At 37.5% G+C, this 18,956-nt stretch overlaps 2 pseudogenes; one reads left to right on the top strand and one right to left on the bottom strand.

Moving 5' to 3' along the window:
- Positions 1–13,778: 13,778 nt before the first annotated feature.
- Positions 13,779–14,739, bottom strand: LOC125120726 (olfactory receptor 4C46-like; annotated as a pseudogene).
- A 336-nt stretch (positions 14,740–15,075) lies between these two features.
- Positions 15,076–18,726, top strand: LOC125120725 (olfactory receptor 5D13-like; annotated as a pseudogene).
- Positions 18,727–18,956: the final 230 nt, after the last annotated feature.

Here is an 18,956-nt window from a genome sequence, read left to right as displayed (position 1 = left end):
ATTTTTGTGTATGGTGTGAGGGTATGTTATAACTTGACTGATTTACATGCACCTGTCCAATTTTCCCAACACCACTTGCTGAAGAGACCGTCTTTTCTCCATGTCTTATTCTTGCCTCCTTTGTGGAGGATTAACTGACTGTAACTGTGTGGGTTTATTTATTGTATGAAGTCTGGGAGGGTTATGCCTCTCTCTCTTTTTTTTTTTCTTTTGTTTGTTTGTTTGTTTTTTGGTCTGATAAGTGGCTTAGACTTATAATAATATGTTGAAAGAAGTGGTGAGAGTGGGGGACATGCTTGTCTTGTCCAGATTTTAGCAGGAGGGCTTTCAGCTTTTCACCATTGAGTGTTCCGCTGGCTGTTGTTTTGTCATGGGCAGCTTTTATTATGTTAAGATATGTTCACTGTATACCCACTTAGGTAAGAGTTTTTTATCCTGAATGAACTTTGAAGTGTATCAAATGCTTTTTCTGCATCTGTTGAGAAGATCATGTGGCTTTTCTCTTCTCTTTTTTTAATGTGGTGAATTACTAATTGATGTACATGTTAATCCATCCTTGTGATCCTGGGTTGAATCCAAATTGATCATGTACATGATCTTTTTTATGTATTGTTGGATTCATTTTGCTTGTGCTTTGTTGAGGATTTTTTGCACCTATCTTTATTGATGTTATTGGCCTTTAATTTTGTTTGTGGTATTGTTTTTGTCTGGTTTTGGTATCGGGTGATGGTGGCTTCATAACCTACTTTGGGAGTGTTCCACATCAATGTTTTGGAAGGGTTTGAGAAAGTTCTTCTTTTTATGTTTGGTAGAATTCCTCAGTGAAGTCATCTGGTCCTGGACTTTTGTTTGCTGGGAAGCTTGTTTTTGGTTTTGGGGTTTACTTTTTTTAATTACAGATTTCATTTTAGTGATTAATCTGTACAAATCATATGTTTTTCTTGATTCACTTTTGGTATGATGTATTTGTCTTGAAACATGAGGGGATTTTTCTCTGACACTTACACTGGGGTCATGGTTGATCTCCTGAGGTGAATCTCAAAATATTGTGGGTGCCTCCTCATGACTGAATCCCTAGAGTTAACTCAGTGTACACATTGAGCCTCCAGCAATTCCTGAATTACAGTTCAGATTTTGGTTCCTGTGGAGGTTTCAGCTGACAAATTTCTGCCCTGAATCAAGAAGGCTACCATGGTGAGGGCCAGATTGGGAAGGGAGGATAGAAGGGTGTGGAATTGACATCCTCTCAGATAAATAAAAAATATGTCTACATGTGGGAGAATTTTCATAGAATTCTGCCTATTGAACACTGGCAGATCTCATAAAACCAAAATTGCAAAAAATATCAATGTGTTACTGAGTAGGGTAAAAGGGAAAGGGGGGGGATCAGGGTGGAATCTGGACTTCATGGAAGGTTCTGTAAAAGACAAATCTTCCCTCCCTTGGGAAGCCCTTCACTACTTCAGCACAGCAGAAAGGTAGCTTCAGAGGCTTAGAAAAGAGTGCAGCAGCCAGTTTGCTCCAAGCAGAACAGAGAGAGACCAGTAGAGAGGGTCTTGTCCACCTGCATGCATTCCTCAACCTGAGAAATGCATCTGCTGGTGCAGGATGGCACTGGGAGCTGAAACTTAGGCTTTAGAGGACCAACCCATGGAGAGGACTGAGTTTGGCCACAGAAAGTAGGCCTGAAGTTGCTAGAGTGTGGCCCAGTGGTACGCAGGTGTATGTACAAGAAGGAGCCTGAGTCTGCCATTGTTAACTTGCATACTAGAATGGAGGGGTAGGACCCACCATAGTGGCCTCATTCTCAGTTGTCTTACAGTGGGCATGGCTCCAGCTCCATGAGATATGGAAGCCCACAAGCACTGGTAAGTTGCCGAATCATAAAGGTGGGTCTGAAATCCAAGCTGATTCCCCAGAGGCCATGTGACTTCAGAAGTAGGGCTGAAATCTGAATGTCCCAGTAGCCCTGTAATCTTCAAATATGATGCATAACAGATGGCTTTGAATACTCCTTGCCCGCAGAACACTGGAGCAGTGTACTGGTGTTCCCTTGGCTGGGGCAAGTTTGTGAATAGTGGCTGCAGGCTCTGTGGGTATGCTCACACAGTTGGGGGTTAGGGTCTGGGCTGACTCAGTAGCTCCCACTGTCGGTACAAGTGGTCAATAACAGTGGTCCTAGTGCCTGACCTAAACAGTTCTGTGCCAGTGTATCTGCCCTAAGTGGCTTTGTGAGCCCAGCACCTAAGGACCAACCAGGCCATCTTCCCATGTTCTCCTGATTTAAGTTGGAAAGAGCACATTGCCAAAAACTGTGCACTTTGTGAGCCTGTACAACGAGTGACAAGTGACACACAGAAAGCACTTCTTGAGAATAGCTCCTCTATAGGAATATTCAGTGGCTCCTCTCCCAGCAGGAGCACTACTGCTCCACCTACCTCACACCAAAGTTTAGAAATAGATCTGTGGGTATTTATTCCAAAAGCTGGAGATCAGACCCTGCCCACAACAAGGTTCAAAAAGCACAAAGCAAAGAGGAGGCCCTTTGAACATATAGCTCAGGTTCTGGTCAGCACAGCAGCAATTATAGCCCATATCAAGGGAATAATAGTCAAACATACATTTTGGAAAGACGTGACAGGCATCCGTATTAAAGACATTCCTTCCACCCAAAATATTAGACGCCTGTGAGATATGCAGGAACACAGCCACATATAAGCAGCACTTCAAGACCACAGCAGGTAGCTGTTTATCCTAACACATAAAGTCAGAGATACACAAGTCAAATGAAGAGCACCACTCTCAATTAAAAGACCAAGAGAATTCCCCTGAAAGAACAAATGATGAAACAGATATCAGTGTACCAGACTCTGAGTTCAAAAGAGGACTTAATGAATGTATTGAAGGGATTAAGAAGGGGTATTGATAGAAATGCATATTACTGCAGAAAGGAAATAGAACCTATCAAAAGGATCTGATTAGAAGTAGAAAACTCATTTGCTGAGCCAAAAACTGAGATAAAGGCAATACATAGGAAATTGGATAATGCAGAAGAACAAACACATGATCAGGAAGATAGAATAATTGGAATCACCTAATCACAACAACAGAGAAAGACAAATTAAAAAAAAAGTAAATCAACATATTAGACCTATGGAACAATATAAAGCATTTCAATCTGTTCATAAATGGGATCTCAGAAGAAAAAAAGAAAAAAAGGATCAAAAATGTGTTTGAAGCAATTATGACTGAACTCTTCACAAACATAAAGAAGGAAACAGCTATCCAGGGACAGGAAGCACAGAAGGTCCCAAAGAAGATGATCCTAACTAGACCTTCACCAAGACGTATTATAATTAAAATGCTAAATTTAAAGATAAAGAGAGAATTCAGAAGCAGCAGGAGAAAAACAAAGCGTAATTACAAGAGAACCCAAAATAGGCTATTGGCTGATTTCTCCACAGAAAAGTTGCATGCCAGAAGGCAGTGGTCAGAATTATTCAAAGTCCTGAAAGAGAAAATCTGCAACCTAGGATATTCTGTCCATCAAGATTATCATTTCGAATAGAAAGATAGATAAATAATTCCCCATACAAGCAAAAACTAAAAAATATGAATAAATCACAAAAAAATACAATGATACTAAACTTAAAAATATTAGTGATTGATCTTCCCTATATAAGAGGAATATCCAGGATAGAGCACATCACAATTGGAAAGTACATCACTTAAATAAGTATAGAAATTAAAAAAAAAAAACAACATGAAGTGAAAGCAATAGTAACTACCATGAACAATAAAAATTTTAAAAAATAGATGATCTGGATTAGGAAAATAGTTTATGTATGGTACCAATACTGGTATATTAAAAAAAGTGACATTTTCAAAATTAAGTTTGTGTCAGAATGAGTTATATGACCAGAAATGAATTCAGGATTTGAGGATGTTAATGGGACACATATATGTGTCTCTATGTGTCAAATTTATTTTTATGGAAGATGGAGATTCAAGATGTGACCAGCTGTCTCTTAATATAGATTGATACAGGATAGTTTCAGTAAAAGCTTGGTCAACATAGAGCATAGTGTTGAGGCGGACAACCAGTAAAACTCCAGATTTTGTTTTCCCCTACGTTGAAGTACTAGATTGTTCATTTATTTAAGACAACTAAACTGGAAGCAAGCATTAAATCTAGCATTTTCTTGCTGCTGTTGCTTACTGGGTTACTGGTTTGAAGCTAGAATCTTAAGAATCTTCAGTGTTGTTTTCTCATAGTAGAGCTAATAATATATCAAATACTATCATAAGTATCAAAAATACAATAAATATAAACATACAAAAATACATAAACATTGAACTCTGTCAATATATTCTTGTTATTATTATTTTTTGGCCAAGTCATTTGCTCTGAGCCAGATTAGACAGAATAGAATATGCCTTCCTGAACTTTTAAACGTGTAAGCAATGATTCAGTGTATGGATATGTATATGACAGAGAGAGAGAGACTCAGTGAACTTCATTGTGGGCATATGAGGCTGAATCTAAATAATCTGTGGCTATTCAGTGACAAAAGAACAAAGTGCAAAAGGGAATAAAAGCCATGCTGTCCTTTGTGTGCTCCCGTCCTCTGCATTTTCCATCTCTTTCACTTAATGATGCATCCTTTTCCTCCCTACCATGTTTATGCAGAAAAGAATGCTTAGTCTTCTCTTTTTTTGTTTCTTTTTCTCCCGTTCCCCACTGATCTATTCTGACAATGTTAGTCCCTAGAAACAAGGAACCTTGTACCAAGTATGACTTGGCACCTTGTGGATTTATTGATCTATCTACTCTGTATGCCTAGGATCTTGATAATGGTCCATATTGAGAATGTAACTGCCCATGTTTGGTTCTCTTTGTCCTATTTCATCTCTGGTTTTATTGCAAGACAACCTAATGCTCTTACAGGTTGTACTAATTCCCTCCTGTTCTTCAGAATGATGGAAGAACACAAGGCAGACAGTTTGATGAACTGCTCTTGACTACAGCTTTGGGGGTCCCCAGAGAAAAAAAATGCCTAAGGCAAGTTGAGATAAATGTGGAAAGTAAACAAACTGGGGACCCAGGAACATTACCATGGACAGTGGCTTGGCAACATTTGGCCTTGATCTGTTTAGAAATGCTTTGGGAACATAATTATTTAGAACCTTCAAAGACCTATTAATTTTTGCTTAGATGCTTAAGTTTCTGTTCTGTTCTTCCTAACCAATTTTCTTCAGACATTGGCATGAAATAGATGACATCTAGGACCTATATACTGGTGCTGTTTTTTCAAGAATTTGAAAATGTCTTTATTATTTAGTCAGCTAGTATTGAGATCAAATCAACATTCCAAATTAGTAGGCTGCTTTCCTGATGGATAAGGATATACTTCTTGCATCACTGATCACTTTAGTGAAATGTTAAGCCCACTTTCCATGGAATCCCTGGTTGAAGGTTGAAGATGTGCTGAGTTTACAAAATATTTGAGAAAACTAATCTGAATGTGTTTGAGTTAACTGGTTTTCATTTCTCTGCACTTAATTCCAACTGTTTATACTGGAAACAAATTGGCAGAGTAAGTATCTGGGGGCATCAGCTGGAAATATTACTGATGCATCCTCAATTTAACCTGACAGCCACTCAGGTCTGTAGGTAGTGAATTATCCATGTCACTGTTATGGTAAGTGTCCCATCAACCAGGCTTGCATTAGGCTTATTTATGTTGTGTATATATTTTTGCTATAAATTCCTTCTAAAAGGTTTTACTTCTCTTATAGCATGTGATCATTTGATTAGTATAAAAATGCTAGAGCATACTTTAGTTTTAATCATGCATTATTTAAATGAAAAATATTAATAATAAAATTTCACATGAAAGCATTTTCAAGTTGGCAGTGAATTTCATTGGGTCTCATATCATCTTATATAAATTCTTCCATATTACTATTAAGAAAAGGCTCGGTTTGGGATTGAATATCTACAAATATTAAGGACTTTTCCATTTCAAAATACCTGCCATCTTACATAGAATAGTTTCACATGAATCAACCAACATAAATTTATAACATGCTACATTTTAATACATTAAGAGAGAAACTAAATATCTCCTGACAAATTTAAGTTAAATGTAAGAGCTTCTGCTCCTGTGCTGATGGCATGAAACATGTAAAAGATTTATTCAAGCCTAGGAAAGAAATAAATATTTTCAGTCTATTTCATAGTGCCAGAAAACTCAGGCAAGCGATATGTGTTAAAAATGTCCTAAGAGGAGTTCCCGTTGTGGCGCAGTGGTTAACGAATCCGACTAGGAACCATGAGGTTGCGGGTTTGGTCCCTGCCCTTGCTCAGTGGGTTAACGATCCGGCGTTGCCGTGAGCTGTGGTGTAGGTTGCAGACGCGGCTCGGATCCCGCGTTGCTGTGGCGCTGGTGTAGGCCGGTGGCTACAGCTCTGATTCAACCCCTAGCCTGGGAACCTCCATATGCCGCGGGAGCAGCCCAAGAAATAGCAACAACAACAACAACAAAAAGACAAAAAGACAAAAAAAAATGTCCTAAGATAACTGGCCTATCACCAAACTAATTTAAATTTTTTCATGATCATATTATTGAAATTGAAGTGTATCTCACTGCACATGTTTAAACTATGGTTGAATTTTTTTTTAAAACATTTTCTGTTATACTTAGGTTTACATGTAGGCATGACAATTTGGTTGCTAAACTGCTCACTCAAACAAGAGAGAGTGTGAGCAGAAAAGAACTGTGTGTTATGAATGAGATCTGTCCCTGGGATATTTCATATTCCTCATTAACTTATGAATTATGTAATGATATCCTAATTTTAAGAAGAGACTTTAGAAAGCTTAAACAATTAGTTTGAGAATTATACCTGACTATCAAGGCATTCAGTGTTTTCCAAAACAGACACCTGTGGGCCAAGATATGACTGTCATACACAAGGTATGCTGGCTTTTGCAAACCCACTGTGGAGAGAGAATATCTTATCAGTGGATAAAATGGCCACCAGAAGTGAAGTATTTCTATCCTACGCTTAGTTTACATGATTAAATAGTCTTAAAATTACACATTAGATACAAAAGACAAAAATCCATGAAATTTTCCTTTATTCAATATTGAAACAAAGGCCACCGAGAGATAACTGACCAAAAGTTACCATCGCATTACCTCCTTTTATTGACATTGGTTTTTTCATGAAATTTCTAGCAAAAGTCAAACATATTTGGGCAATTTCACAATTGTACCTATTCTTTACCACTTGCCATAGACTTCAATATTAGTATGTATTTTTAAATTGTATTAACACATGAAATATAAATATGATAATTTGCTGATGATTTTTTACACTTGACGTCATTAGTTGCCATTCTTTCCTAAGGTATATTTCTCAATTATCCTTGAATGCAACAACAGTTACACTGGTTTACTATGACAGGTTGGCAGTGTTTGATCACAAGCAAGGAAGCATATATCTACCCAAATTAATGTTTGGCAGCCCAATCTGGGTGGATTATTTTTGGATTCATTCCTAGAAAAATCAGGGAATCTGACTCTATAAAAAGAAGGAAAGTTGACCTAATTCATATAGCCACAAAAATTGAAAAATATGCAAAATAATCTTTTCTTGTCTTAAGTCAATTAGCTTTCTTTGTTTTATAAAAAAAAAATTATTAATGGCAATGAAATATTTTATTTTCAAAGTCATATTTATATATTTAAAATCATTAAAAGTAGTAATTTGTAAATCTATAGGATTTTATTATAATTATAATATAGTTTACATTATAAATTAATCTGTACATTTATGAAATGAAAAAATACAAATTTTTAAAATTCAATCAACAACAATTAATATTAAGATTATACTCATGTTGCAACAGAACAAATGGTGGGGGAAAAATGTAAATGTAATGTATACATGTAAGGATAACTTGATCCCCTTGCTGTACAGTGGGAAAATAAAATAAAAAAAATCTAGTGAAAGACAAATGAGATGTGGCCTAAAAACAGATTAAGACACAAGATGAAATAAAAACAACAAAAAAGCAGTTTTTCTGCTCATGGATGTTTGTAACAGCTCTATTCATGTGTACCAAATGCTGGGAAAAAAAATAAGATACTCATTAGTAGGTAAATAGATAAATAAAAGGTAACATAGTCAGACAATGGAATAGCATTCAAATCTAAAAAGAAATGAGCTATTAAGCTATGAAAATACATTCAGGAAACCTTAGTGTATATTACAGATATAAAGAATCCAAACTGAAAAGACTCCTTGCTGTGTAATTTCAATTATATGACAATCTGTAAAAGGCAGAAGCATGGTGACAGCAAAAATATCAGTGAACATAAGGGGTTTGGAAAAGAGGAGGGATGAATAGGTGGAGCATTGAGGAATTATACGGAGTAAAGCTCCTCTGTATGTTATGACCATTTTGGATGTTGTCATCATATATGTCAAAACCCATAGAATGTACAGTCCCTAGAGGGACCGTTAATTTGGGGTGTCATGATGAATCAGTATAGGTTCCTTTGATTTTAACAAGTGTATCATTCTGATGAGGAGAGTGTCACAGTGTGGAAACAAGGGCTCTATATGGTCTCTGAACTTCTCTCTCAATTTAGCTGTGAACCTAAAATCACTCGAAAAATAAAAGTTTATGAATTAGTACATGCGTTGTGGCTCAATACCTAAAGGAAATCTTATAATGTAGTGAAGAACCGACTCATTCCAGTAGTAACACCTCTCCCTTTGCCTTTCCCCCTAGACTGCCCTTTTATTCACAGGTCAAGGAATCAGTGTGGGGATGCTGCCCATTGCTAATTTTCCTGTTCCAATTATGTGTTCTGGAACTGGGGAAATAATCACAGCATGGGTTCTGTGACCATGGACCCACTGTAAATGGACCGGAACTAAAGTTGCAAAAACCATAAATTTTCTATCAGTTACTACTCTGCTGGACAACAGTATTATTTTGGATCTCCTCATATAATTTTCAGATCAATGTCAGTAGTCCTAGAAGTTCTGATTATTTCCTTTTCCACAATGGACAGTTACTCTGATTGAATGCCATTTGTCCCTTTGGAGAAGTCTAGGAGAATGATACATTGTAAATTGTTAGCAAGGTATGAGGGTCCTTCCAATTTCCTCTATATTCATGGAATTCTAATACTTATATGTCCAAGAGTTGATTTCAAAGCCATGCATATCTGTTTTTGCGATTCCAGTTAGCATGCTTTTGCCATCAGCTAGAGATTTTCTGCTGACATAGATGGATTAAGAATTGATTACGGTTATTATTTGTCTCACTTCTAGGGATGCCATGATCAACTGGACAACACTCTAAGTGTTCTTATGTGTTTTATTCTGCCTGTTGTTTTGACTCTGCTGTCCATTATGGTGACCAGGCCCACACCCCCTTTGGGATTAATGGCCATTGCTTGGCCACTCAGACCTGGGATTCAGTTACTTTCATTGAAATTACTTACATTCATTAAGTTACAGTCATTTGGATTTCCCAAATCAGTGGCCATAATTTCCACTAATGGTCTAGCCCATGGAAAAGGGCCATCACAGGCCTTTTCAAGAATGTTGAGGTTTCCTATACAGATTTCTTTCTCTGGGTATTGATCATCCCAGGGTGGCTGAGTAGATTTTAATTGATGTATTGACTCAAATATTCCAACTTACCCATGCCATTTATTGTCTTTCTCAGCATTAAACAAAGGCAGGTCTGGCATTTCTAAGCCATTCACTGTGGGTCACCTTTGGTTCATGTGTTCCTCCTCACCTTGCAGACTGTTAGTGCTTTTCATGACTCCCCCAGCATCAGTGTTAAAAGACACACCTGGGATTTCCTTTGTGGCTTAGCAGTAACGAACCCACTTGTGTCTGTGAGGATTTGGGTGTGATCTCTGGCCTCGCTCAGTGGGTTAAGGATCCAGCATTGCTGTGAGCTGTGGTGTAGGCCTGAAGTTAAAGCTCTGATTGAACACCTAGCCTGGTATCTTCCATATGCCACCAGTGTGTGCCCTAAAAAATACAAGAAAAAAAAAGAAAAAGAAAAAGCAGGATCTCTGCTTTTGTGTCCATACCAACAAGTCAAGCCTAGTTCAAATTTTTTTTTCTTACTATGATATCCATTCTCATATATAATCCATGGATTTCTGTTTGTATAAATTAGAGAACTCAAGGTGTTATTTTGGAGTGTAGGGCATCCCTCTTGTGTCACACTGTATCTCGCTTTTAGGGGTCTGCTGGGACTGTTTCCTGGTTAAAGAATGAAGAGCACCTTAGGGAGTCCATCGTGGGTCCTGAGGAGAATCAGCATTGCCTTTCATGGCAACTGTTACAGGGGAGCTCATGACAGGTTTTTCAGGCAAGGAAGGGTTAATCCTTCAGCCAGAGGGTGAGTGGCCATGTCCACTGGGGTGGAGAGACCTCTTCACTGACAAAGGGCATCATCTTCTCTCGGTTCCTTTTTTGCTGCTTCCTTAAGCATCCAATGAACCAAAGCAGAATATGGATTTAATTCATCATTCTTCTGTCTTACATCATCATTTTCTATCAAGCCCTTTTACTTATAACTCCTAAATATTTCTTGAACTTTTCTCAATTTTCCATTTTAATTTGGTTTTCCTAGATGCAGACTCTTGGAACAAATGTTTATGAAAGTAATTTGTAAGTGGAAGTTAGGAGGGAAACTGCCTGTGAGAGGAAGAAAAGGGGGATATACTTGGCTTCAGCCAGGATACGTGGAACTCTGCAGTATATACTGTATGGCAGAGCTCTTTCCAGTGATGGGCATGAGACCAGGCCTTTTCCACCATGCGTCAATCATTCATTGCCCACTGGTGCAACCTTGGATACATGGGCATGATCCCTAAGTGGGGGTAGTTCCAGTTTTCTCTAATGCAGTCATCCAGAAAGGAAAGGGCAGTGGGCTGTCAGCAGTGCGGACACACAGCAGCTATTCCTGGGGCCCAGTGATTGAGATCTGACCAGAAGCAGCTGTTTTCACTCCCATTCCGCATCATCACTGGCAAAGCTCAAGTCTCCAGTGTTCTTTTACACTGAAATCATTACAGTAACCTCTAGGTCCCCTTTGCTGCATGTTTGGTTCCTTCAATTTATTTTCCTTATACTGAAGCCAGAATTGTCATTCTAAAACTCAAAGCTAATGTGATCATTTTATAGTTTAAAAATATGTATGCTGGAAACTTTCCCTAGAGTAATTAGCATTAAACCTTCAAACAATTATGAGACGCTCCTTGACCTTCTCTGTTCCTTTCTCTCCAACTTCATAATGTACTATTGTCCCTTTATGAGCTAAGTGTCCAGCATGTTCCCTGGCATACAGTGGACATTTGGGAATTAAGTTTTGAATAAACAGTTGATTTAACAAGCACAGGAATATTTAATTTATTAGGACTTCTGCATTCTTGTATTCACCTGCTCACCTTTGATATATATTCCATCTCACAGCAACACTGTTACTCTCCCTGATGGTTATTCATTCTTCTGATTGTACTTTATTGATTGCATCCCATTTTGATGTCTTTTCATCCAATAAAATTTCTGACCCACCATGTCTGTGTTGGGTGTCTTCCCAACAGACTTTAATGACACACTGTGTTTTATTATCTTACAGGTTATAACACTGTGATGTCATTTTCTACTCCTTTGTTGAGGTCCCTCTGTTAAAGCATCACTCAGGTTTTTTTCTTTATTCATTACTAAAGCCCCAGCAACTATTGATGTGCCTGCTAGAATCCTTGAACACAAAATATGTGTTTTTTAATGAATGAAAAACAAAAGCAATGAATGGAATATATTTACTCTAAAATTGCAGAAATTGCATATATGAAGCTACATATGTCAAAAACAGCTTTCCATGATGTAATGTTACCAAAAAGCCAACTGATGAACATAGAAATAGAGGAAAAACCCACATTAATAGTGTGACGAAATCTTGCTAAGGGCTGGGAAGTTATCAGGTAAACAATTTCTTCATAAAATGACACACGCAGATTCCACTTTTTTCCTTATTCCTAGTTTAAGCAGTAAGGAAAACAAACTGTGGTTTCAGAAGAGATATAAGTAAAAGTCTCAGATAAAGGTAGAAAGAATTTCCTAGGCTCAAGTACTTTTTCTATATTTTATAATATTATTCCCACTTTATACTTATATTTATTCATTTGTTAATTGTGATTACCCACAAATGTTCTACTTGTTCAATCTCATGTTTTCAAGTGGGCATATACTTTCGGAGTATGACTGTTTTTGTTGTTTCTTCTTGTAATTACGGCCCCTGTAGCATAGGAAAGTTCCTGGGCCAGGGATGGAATCCCAGCCACAGCTGTGGCAATGCCTGGTCCTCTAATCCACTGAACTGGGGATCAAACTTGTGCTTCCTCAGTGACCCTGATCCACTGCAGTCAGACTCTTTACCTACTGTGCCAGAGAGGGAACTTCAATATGATTGTTTAATATATTGAAATTCATAACAAAATATTAATTTAATGAATTTAATAAAATTCCTGTCAAACAAAATATTACTTATTTTTTACTATAAGATGGTGACAAGGACAATACAAAATGATTTTTAGTGATATAAGGAAATTTGGAAATATGATGTAATATTCATTATTCATGTTTTTGAGATTAAATGGCCCATATCTCTTATATGCCTAAAGGAGTTACAAAGCACAATGTACAGAAAATATCTAACCATCAACCATGATATTTAAAAATGGACAGATTGACTAACAAAGTTGTTGGAATTTAGATATATGTAATCAACACATTATGTAATAGTATATATGCTAATAGATATGCATATATAGTGTAACATCATACATGCTATGAAAATAATTTATTTCTTCCTATGATGATATATATGTAATAAGTTAGTTTATTTATTACATATGTATATGGTCCAGCACAGTCCTGCAGTCCATTGCTAATAACAGTGACTATTCTAATCATGTTAACTTTTTGTCATCATTTCCTGACAGTGTGTCATAGCAGTAAAGATGGTAGTCTGAGCAATCAGTGATATTATGATTACTGGTTCTTCAGTATTTCTGATTTGGAACTTACTCATTTCGGTTTGTTCTCTCAGCTCTTAGTGGCAATAATAGCAGTGTCTACCTACCTAACTCTCTGGATTGTAACAGAGATTATTGTTAAACCTCAGTATATATTTTTATTGACTTTACGTTGTTGCATTAGAATAAAAACTTGGGGGAGTTCCAATCATGGCTCAGTGCTTAATGAATCCTACTAGGATCCATGAGGTTTTGGGTTCAATCCCTGGCCTTGCTCAGTGGGTTAAGGATCCAGCATTGCATTGGTGTAGGTTGCAGACATGGCTTGAATCCCGCATTGCTGTGGCTCTGGTGTAGGCTGGCGGCTACTGCTCTGATTAGATCCCAAGCCTGGGAACCTCAATATACCACAGGTACAACCCTAGAAAAGGCAAAAAGAAAAAAAAAAGAATAAAAATTTTGCACCCAGATGAATTGATGAATTTAGCTACAGTGTGCCCCAATTTGAAGGAATTTTCAAAATATTTAGAGAATAGCACTGGGCTAGCTTTTGTTCTGCTCCATTTCCTTGTACCCATTTTAACTCCTCCTTGTGCAGAATCTATGCTTCATAGTGATTTCATTATTATTTATCTCTTAGGTTGTATTTGCAGAGATTAACAAAAATCTCCTTATGACCCTTGGCTCTCTTCACTCAAATTTGGGTTCTAGGCACATTTCTATTTCACTTGAAATGGCTTTCCCACTAAAGAGTTTCCTAAAGGCATTTTTCAGCTGGGCATTTCTCAAGGTATAGATTAAGGGGTTTAACATGGGAGTTATCATAGTGTAGAATACAGCAACTGCTTTATCAATGGGTAAAGTAACTGCTGGTCGCATGTACTCAAATATGCAGCTGCACAAAGAATATGACAACTGCTGCGATGTGGGAGACACAGGTAGAGAGGGCTTTGCATCTGGCCTGCAAGCTTTGGGCCCTTATGGTTTGAAGGATGACCCCATAGGATGCAACCAAGAGTAGGAAGTTTGACAGACAGATGAATCCACTGACGGCAGCAACAACGAGCCCTAGAGTGTGGGTATCAGTGCAGGCCAGATTAAGCAAAGGAATCAGGTCACATATAAAGTGATCTATGACGTTAGGACCACAGAAGGGCAATCTAAAGATGAAAAGGATCTGTGTGAAACCATGGAGAAAGCCTCCCACCCATGACACTCCCACCAGCAGGCCACATAGCTGCCAATTCATGATGGTTGCATAGTACAAGGCCTTGCAGATGGCCACATATCGGTCATAGGCCATCACAGTCAGCAGGATGAGCCCCTCCAAAGAAATGTTGCCCAAAGACTTGGATCATGCATGCATTGAAGGTGCTTGTTTTCTTTTCATAGAGCGAATCTACAACCAGTTTAGGGGTATCCACACAGGAATAACAAGCAAGGATGAAAGAGAGATGAGCCAGGAAATAGTACATGGGGCACCCCATTAATGGGCTGGTAGTGATGGTGACCATGGTGAGCACATTTCCCCCATAGAGACAGTGTAGATGACCCAAAACACAACAAATATGACTTTCTGCACCTATGGATTCTGTGTGAGTCCCAGTAGAATGAAATCCATTACGTCATTCCTAGTCTACATGTAGTTCATGTTATTAACCACATAACCTGGAAAAAAAGTCCTTTTTTAGTTCAATCTTGAGTTTATTAAGCCTATTCCTCTAATAAATAACAAAGGCCTATATTTTATTGGACTCTAAATTCTTGTAAGATTTTCCTTGAGATAAAATATTTGGTCTAATCTCTTGAAGATTTATCAATTGTGAATGTATGAGAAAATGAGATTATTAGGGTCCATATGAAAATATACATGTAAGACTCTTATTGTATGAGTGTTAGCAGAAGAAGGATCTGAGAGAGTTGGAATCTTGTGTACAAGTCTAGTGAAGAGTTTTGTGTGACATGTCTTCTGTAAATGTGTTAAACAATGGCAATGACAGGATCAAAAGAGGTGCTAAGCCCGGCTTGGACAAAAGACCAAGATAGTCACATACTATCCATCCTCAGGGTCAGGGAGACCCCAAATACACATGACCTCTAGGTCAGAAAGGGAAGGGGTGCCAGGCCATAACAAGTTGAGATTACCTTTCCACCATGCCTTGCTTTAGAATCCATCTTGGTCTGAAGATGTGCACACAGATCACAGGAGGGCCCAGGGTCTGGTCAGGTGTGAAAGATAAAACAAGATAATTGCTCAAAGGAAGACAAAGACCTGGAATAACTGTCCTATATAAGTGATTTATATCATCTCTCTGGTGCACTCTACATTCAGGGGGATGCTCCTTTGGGTGTGGATTACTGCTTTGCATTCGACGACTTCTCTGTGTGCTCTCCCACGTGTTGCACTGTGTTTCCAACAATACATTTTGTACCTGTCTTTATGGTCTTTGCCTCCTTGAAACATTCCTGCTTTCAAGAGAGAACAAGAATCAGGGCAATTCTGCTTTCAGCCTCTAGCTATTCTACTGACTGGCATTCCTGGTGTTCATCCAGGCTGCCCAAATTCAACTCCTGAACAGAGTAAGACATCACTCCAAGCCATCACTCACTGCTGTCTCTCTGAGATCAGTTCCACTCAAAGTTCAAAGTCCTATGGTAATTTAGTCAATCAGCAAATATCTTGGACATTATTCAAGTATCTCAATATGTGAAACACACTCTTAACATTCTGGGCAAAAACTTAAATAAAAATAAACAAAAACATTATGCACAGTGACAATGCAGATGTGTAGTATTTTTAAAGCAAATTATCATTTTACCACTATATTATAATGAAATGATAACAATCATTATATTATAATCTACAACTTGGAGGAAACCTAGGTCTCTCCATCCCCACTCAGAGGACATCCACCTACTGCTCTGAAGCTAATATTGGACCTTAAACATTCTATTGCATGGGCTGATAACTGTGACCTACAAACCAAATATGGCCTACCATTTTCATAAATAAAATTTTATTGGAAGAGTTATGTTTATTGATTTGTGTATTGCCTATGGCTGCATTCATACTATAGGATGCAGAATTGAGTAGCTGAAATCAGATAGAATTCAATACTTGAAATTTTAGCCCACAAAGACAAAAATATTTACTGTAAGACACTTTCCAAAAAAAAAGCTTGCTGATACCTGTTCTATTAAATCAAATCACTGATATTGAAATATTTATATGTTAAGATATGGCAGTTTTTTAAATAGTAAATATGTTTTCCTTCCCACAAAGCTAGACTATAAATTAAAAACCAGAGTACTAGCTTTATTTTTTCAATTTCAATAATAAATATAAGAATTAAGCAGAGTTGTGCTCATATTTGGAATAGTAATTCAAACAGCATTGTCTTAAGAAAACCTATGGTTTTCAAAGACAAGGAAGCTCACAGTACAATGTTAAATTAAAGAAAGGGTAAGGAACACTATAATTATAACATCATACTTATTGTGTAAGTTTTATAATTAAACCACATTGATAAATGCATATTCATATATAGACGGGGAAAATCAGAAATTCAATAATGACTAAGAATTTTGGGATTGCTGCCCAACAGCTAATTTTTGGGTGCATTTATGTATTTTCCAAGTATTTAAAGATAAAGCATATTTTCCGGTTCAACATTCTTACAAGACAAATGGGTTACTGTAAATCAGCTGTTAAGGAAAAAAAATCAATTAAAAGAGAAATGGGTTATATAGAGTCATGATTAATTTATTCACCAATCTTTAGAAAAAAATCTTATGCAAACAAAATATCACAGAAGCTAATTGCTCTATTTGCGGTTTCCTAGGCAATATTTCAATGATATTCTCTAGGGTTAACATCCCTAAGTTTTTGGTGGCATATATATCTGACGGCTTGATGTTTGGGTTCAGCATTTGGTTGCGTTTTCTCTTTATCACTTCTTAACTTATTTTATTTCCTTTCATTTTTTTGTCTTCACCCATGGCACATGACATTTCCCAGGCCCTCTAAACATATTATAAATATGCCAAAGAAGAGGTGAAAGCTTTTTTATAATTTCAGTAATTAAGTAAATGTAGCTAATGAATTAGATTGTTCTTCTGCAAGAAATACCTAAAATGAGGGGAGAGAAATGTGTGATTAAGCATAACAGGGTTATTGGAAAGGAAAATCCAGAAATAGAACAACAACAGCAAAATAAAAATTGACCATGTTGTTGAGTCATTAATTGCTTTTTGAGTTCTACATTCTTACAATACAACAAGTTAGGTGGAGAAGAACTTGTAGATTCTCAATGGTTTCTTAATATGTTTCTCTCAAGAGCAGCAATTCAACTAAAATCATATTTATGCAAAATATTAGGTCAGTCTGTCTCATGAAGACAGCTGCCGCTATAGATACTGAGTCACATCTTTTGAGACAGAGCCACCTCTAATTTTGTTTTCCCTAACTCGATGAATTTATTTTATTATTCCAGTTGCACATATTTCATACTCTTTCTAAAACTGTGATATTAGTAAATGCCAGCTTTTGAAAATCATGTTAAAGTTGAAACAAAGTATTTTCCGTAACACAATTTATAGATATTCACTAGGTCTCTCCACATTTCCTCATTTTAACCTGTAGTATCAAAAATTTACTTCTCATTTCTCTGAATCAAATTTTATACATTGTCCACAGAAACCAAGAAAACCAGAGTGATGGTGTCACTTTCACTTTATAGGGCCTCTTGGACTATCCAGGTCTCTAGCTGCCACTCTTCCTGGTCTTCCTCACCATCTACACGGTCACTGTGCTGGGGAACCTGGGCATGATCCTGATGATCAAGCTCAGTCCCAGACTCTGCACCCCATGTACTTCTTCCTCAGCCACCTTTCCTTGGTGGATTTCTGTTACTCCACAGTCGTTACACCCAAACTATTAGAAAACTTGGTTGTAGAGGACAGAACCATTTCCTTCACTGGATGCATCATGCAGTTCTTCTTTGCCTGCCTATTTGTGGTGACAGAAACTTTCATGTTGGCAGTGATGGCCTATGACCGATTTGTGGCAGTTTGAAACCCTCTTCTCTACACAGTTGTCATGTCCCAGAAGCTTTGTTCCTAGCTAGTGGGTGCATCATACTCTTGGGCTATGGTCTGTTCCCTGACCCTTACCCACTTTCTATTGGAATTGTCCTTCAGAGGGAATAATGTCTTAAACAAATTTGTCTGTGAGCATGCTGCCATTGTGGCTGTTTCCTGCTCTGACCCCCACATCGGCCAGCAGATCATCTTAGTCTCAGCCACATTCAATGAAATAAGCAGCCTGATGATCGATCATTCTTACTTCCTATGTTTTCATTTTTATCACTATCATGAAGATGCCCTCAACAGGGGGGCATCACAAAGCCTTCTCCACCTGTGCTTCCCACCTGACCGCCATCCCCATCTTCCATGGGACCATCCTTTTTCTCTACTATGTTCCTAACTCCAAAGTTCATGGGTCATGGTCAAGTGGGGCTCTGTCTTTTACACAGTGGTCATCCCCATGCTGAACCCACTGATCTACAGCCTCAGAAACAAAGATGTGAAAGAGTCAGTGAAGAGGTTAATCAAGGCTAAATTATTAAATCAATGTTAAATTGATAAAGTGTAAAGCTGGACATAATCATTTTTTTCTTTTTTGGAGGACTGTAAGAATTTTTCAGTAATAAATCAACACAGGAATCTATGCCAACCTTGCAATTTAGAGTCCAACATCTGTTCACTCTTTTATTTTATTAAAATAACCTTAAATTACAAATAATAATAGAAATAAAAGACTATTTAAACTAGATTTTTGATTTGGATATTGAAATATAAATGTGTTAG

Source organism: Phacochoerus africanus, chromosome 2 (genome assembly GCF_016906955.1).
Source record: "Phacochoerus africanus isolate WHEZ1 chromosome 2, ROS_Pafr_v1, whole genome shotgun sequence".
Taxonomy (NCBI): domain Eukaryota; kingdom Metazoa; phylum Chordata; class Mammalia; order Artiodactyla; family Suidae; genus Phacochoerus; species Phacochoerus africanus.
Note: the sequence above shows the minus strand (reverse complement) of the source record. Positions and strands in the feature narration are given on the sequence as shown.